Consider the following 5,391-nt stretch of genomic DNA (forward strand, 5'->3'; position numbering starts at 1 on the left):
TGTTTATTGAATAAAGTGTTCGCATTTGCACTATAACATCTGTGATCATTTATGCTACCGGCACTCGGACCCGATGGATTGTCCACCCGCCGAACAGCGGCCTACGGTGGGTTTTGGGCGCCCGGGGCAGTTTAACAGAGTAAAGTTACAGAGATAGGTTGAACAAGTTAGGGCTTTATTCTCTGGAGCACAGAAGGTTAAGGGGGGACTTGATAGAGGTCTTTAAAATGATGAGAGGGATAGACAGAGTTGACGTGGACAAGCTTTTCCCTTGAGTATAGAAGCTGGGATGTAATGTTAAAATTGTACAAGGCATTGGTGAGACCAAATCTGGAGTATGGTGTACAATTTTGGTCACCCAATTATAGGAAGGATGTCAACAAAATAGAGAGAGTACAGAGGAGATTTACTGGAATGTTGCCTGGGTTTCAACAACTAAGTTACAGAGATAGGTTAAATAAGTTAGGGCTTTATTCTCTGGAGCGCAGAAGGTTAAGGGGGGACTTGATAGAGGTCTTTAAAATGATGAGAGGGATAGACAGAGTTGATGTGGACAAGCTTTTCCCTTGGAGAATAGGGAAGATTCAAACAAGAGGACATGACTTCAGAATTAAGGGACAGAAGTTTAAGGGTAATATGAGGGGGGACTTCTTTACTCAGAGAGTGGTGGCGGTGTGGAATGAGCTTCCAGTGGAAGTGGTGGAGGCAGGTTTGTTGGTATCATTTAAAAATAAATTGGATAGGCATATGGATGAGATGGGAATGGAGGGTTATGGTATGAGTGCAGGCAGGTGGGACTAAGGGGAAAAAAGTTGTTCGGCACGGACTTGTAGGGCCGAGATGGCCTGTTTCCGTGCTGTAATTGTTATATGGTTATATGTTAACGTGACGGATCTCAAGTATGGGACAAAACACGGTGTAAGTCGTTTATTTTATATATAAACTTGCTTCTTGAGATGACTTTAATCAATCGTCTATAAGCGAAAATGTGATTTGGGCCCGATACGAACCGGCAGTGTTTTTCCTGCCGATATGGGGTTCAAACTCACTGCAAATGCAACGTTCCAATCAATCGCATTCCAGAAGCAAGATGATTAAAATACCCTTTTTTTAAAAAAAATAAGCCATCTAAATTGTCTATATTGTGTGTTATTCTCTCTCCATGATCATTATTTTTAAACTAAATATTCACAAGTTTGAGTCACATGTATTGTGCAAAAAACAATAATTCGATTATATTTTGGGTGGATGTTTCTAGATTAATTTATGGGAATTAAACATTAAACTATTGGTGCTCCACTCCCCTTCCTGCTGGACATATACAGGAAGAGATGTATCAACAGAGCCATCTCCATCATCAAAGACCCTTACCACCCATCGCATGACATTTTCTCCATCCTCCCATCTGGGAAGAGGTACAGGAGCATTAGCTGCAAAACCAGCAGGATGCTCCTCAGCTTCTTCCCACAGGCTATAAGACTGTTAAATGGACTTTGCCCCCTGCCAAGTATCGCCCACAAACCCCCACACTGCAGCAGAGCCACTGTTGTGCCGCTGCCGGTCGGAACGGCTGTTGAATGTTTAGTAGAGTGTTAAATTTGTTCATGACGTATTTTTTATTTTCATTTCTATTTATTTTTTAATGCAAACTGAATGGACACTGGTTGAGCAACGTTTTTTTGTTTCCTCTGGGTATGCGAATGCTCAGGAAATGACAATAAAGATATACAATACAATACAATACAAATTCCTTCCATCTGGGATATAAATAGATGACAGTGAGATTTAAAAATCATGTTATATTGTGAATTCTTGTGTGAATGGGATTAGTTTGTTATTTGGATACTTAGGCTATTTAAAAAATATATCCTTTTCTTAAGAAATGGAATCTTAATGGGAAAGTAGTGGGCAGAAAGACATGTCATGTGTGGTTTGAAGAGCAAAAACTTGTAGTTTACAATGCCAAAATTGAAAAGTTGAGGAAAAAGAAGGTGTATAGAGTTGCTTATAGGTTACAATCTGAGGAGTATGATGATGCTACTGATTATGATATGTCAATGTACCGGCTAGCAACTGGCCTTCTCCATAAAGACTTGGTCTACTGCCAGAAATTGTAATTTATTTACCTATCTGTTACGGACTTACAGCATATAACCATATAACAATTACAGCACGGAAACAGGCCATCTCGGCCCTACAAGTCCGTGCCGAACAACTTTTTTTCCCCTTAGTCCCACCTGCCTGCACTCATACCATACCCCTCCCTTCCCTTCTCATCCATATGCCTATCCAATTTATTTTTAAATGATACCAATGAACCTGCCTCCACCACTTCCACTGGAAGCTCATTCCACACCGCTACCACTCTCTGAGTAAAGAAGTTCCCCCTCATATTACCCCTAAACTATTGTCCCTTAATTCTGAAGTCATGTCCTCTTGTTTGAATCTTCCCTATTCTCAAAGGGAAAAGCTTATCCACATCAACTCTGTCTATCCCTCTCATCATTTTAAAGACCTCTATCAAGTCCCCCCTTAACCTTCTGCGCTCCAGAGAGTAAAGACCTAACTTATTCAACCTATCTCTGTAACTTAGTTGTTGAAGCCTATCCACCTTCTCCTCAGATGCCGCCTGATCCGCTGAGTTACTCCAGCACACGTGACTTTTTCCGCGTTCCCAGTCCCGCTGTTGTGTCTCGGCACAAACCATCCCCGGAGTCTCCCCGCCACAGATGCTGCTAGACATGCTGAGTCCAGATCGTAGTAATCGGTATAGGGTGATTTCACCAAACATCAAATGAGTGTAGATCCCCCCTCACGTGACCGAAAAATTTAACTGGAGGACATATGTCACTTCGGTACATGTTAGTGAATGGGGAAACACGCACTTTTACACCCGTTAAAAACATGGAAAACGGCCGATATTTTAGCTGAAATGTTCTGTGCTAGTCGGGGTGACCGTGAAGCACAGCGACCTAAATCTTCAAGCAAAAACAAAGATAGAAAGTAAGGTAATTACAAGAGGGAACTGAAGGTGGAAAAACAGTGGAAGTGAACACCGGACATTTGCCGTGGAGATTTAAAGATCCAAAATATCGGGAATTATCGCGTTTGCTCGCTGAATTTCATCAAAAGAAAGGCATTATTAACATTATTGACATAATCTCCACGGCAAATGTCTGCTGTTCACTTCCGCTGTTTTTCCACCTTCAGTTCCCTCTTGTAATTACCTTACATTCTATCTTTTTTTGCCTGAAGATCTAGGTTGCTGTGCTTCACGGTCACCCCGACTAGCACAGAAATTTTCAGCTCAAAAATCGGCCGTTTTCCATGTTTTTAACGGGTGTGAAAGTGCGTGTTTCCCCATTCACTAACATGTACCGAAGTGACATATGTCCTCCAGTTGCTGTCAGAGTCAACAAATGAGATGAAACAGAAACCAGTTTAAGTGAAAATCTCGTTTATTGCACTGAAGTGGAAGCGGGCGCTGAAAACTGGGGCGCCCATACCCTGCACTGGCGGAGACACAACCCTCTTCCCACCCCATCCCTTCCCCACATTCACTCCCACTTCCCTCCCCACAGCCTCACCCCATCTCTTCCCCACCCTCACCCCCTCCCTCCCCCACCCTCACCCCTCTCCCTCCCCGCACTCACCACACACCACACACACCAACACACCCCACTCACTTTCCCAACTGCTTTCGTCCATTCACTCGCTTCCCACCCCTCCCCCTCCTCACCCTCACTCCTCCCTCCCCCCCCACCCCCCTCCACCCCCCCCCCCCCCCCACCCCCCCCCCCCCCCTCACCCCCCCCTCCCCCCCCCCCCCCCCCCCCCCCTCACTCAATAGTCATAGATTAATAGTGTGGAAACAGGCCCTTCGGCCCAACTTGCCCATTCCGGCCAACAATGTCCCTGCTACGCTAGCCCCACTTGGTCCATAACTCTCCAAACCTGTCCTATCCATGTACCTGTCCAACTGTTCCTTATACGATGGGATAGTCCCAGCCTCAACTACCTCCTCTGGCAGCTTGTTCTATACATGCACATCCCTCTGTGGGGAAAAAGTTACTTCTCAGATTCCTATTAAATTTTTCCCCTTCACCTTGAACGTATGTCCCCTGATCCTCGATTCCCCCACTCCGAGTAAAAGACTCCGTGCATCTACCCGATCTATTCCTCTCTGATTTTGTACACCGCTATAAGTTCTCCCCTCATCCTCCTACACTCCATGGAATAGAGACTCAGCCTATTCAACTTCTCCCAGTAGCTCACACCCTCTAGTCCTGGCAACATACACGTACATATTTTCTGAACCCTTTCCATATAACAATATAACAATTACAGCATGGAAACAGGCCATCTCGGCCCTACAAGTCCGTGCCGAACAACCTTTTTCCCCTTAGTCCCACCTGACTGCACTCATACCATAACCCTCCATTCCCTTCTCATCCATATGCCTATCCAATTTATTTTTAAATGATACCAATGAACCTGCCTCCACCACTTCCACTGGAAGCTCATTCCACACCGCTACCACTCTCTGAGTAAAGAAGTCCCCCCTCATATTACCCCTAAACTTCTGTCCCTTAATTCTGAAGTCATGTCCTCTCGTTTGAATCTTCCCTACTCTCAAAGGGAAAAGCTTGTCCACATCAACTCTGTCTATCCCTCTCATCATTTAAAAAACCTCTATCAAGTCCCCCCTTAACCTTCTGCGCTCCAGAGAATAAAGCCCTAACTTGTTCAACCTTTCTCTGTAACTTAGTTGTTGAAACCCAGGCAACATTCTAGTAAATCTCCTCTGTACTCTCTCTATTTTGTTGACATCCTTCCTATAATTAGGCGACCAAAATTGTACACCATACTCCAGAATTGGCCTCACCAATGCCTTGTAGAATTTTAACATTACATCTCAGCTTCTATACTCAATGCTCTGATTTATAAACAAACCTTCTGCGCTCCAGAGAATAAAGACCTAACTTATTCAACCTATCTCTGTAAGCTTTTAAGCTTGACAACATCCTATAACACGGTGCCCAGAACTGAACACAATATTCTAAATGCGGTCTCACCAACATCTTATACAACTGCAACATGACCTCCCAACTTCTATACTCAATACTCTGACTGATGAAAGCCAATGTGCCAATTGACCTCCTGATCTACCTGCGACTCGACCTTCATAGATCCATGCACTTGCACCCCTAGATCCCTCTGCTCCACAACACTACCCAGAGGCCTACCTACCATTTACCGTGTAGGTCCTGCCCTGTCCTCTCCCCACGGCCTGCACTGTGAATATCTCTCTCCTTCTCCCTCACACTACATGTCCCTCGTCTCCCTCTTCACTCCCTCCCTTCCACTACAACTCCCCACCCCGTCCCGCCC

This window comes from Leucoraja erinacea, unplaced genomic scaffold (assembly GCF_028641065.1).
Source record: "Leucoraja erinacea ecotype New England unplaced genomic scaffold, Leri_hhj_1 Leri_534S, whole genome shotgun sequence".
Classification (NCBI taxonomy): domain Eukaryota; kingdom Metazoa; phylum Chordata; class Chondrichthyes; order Rajiformes; family Rajidae; genus Leucoraja; species Leucoraja erinaceus.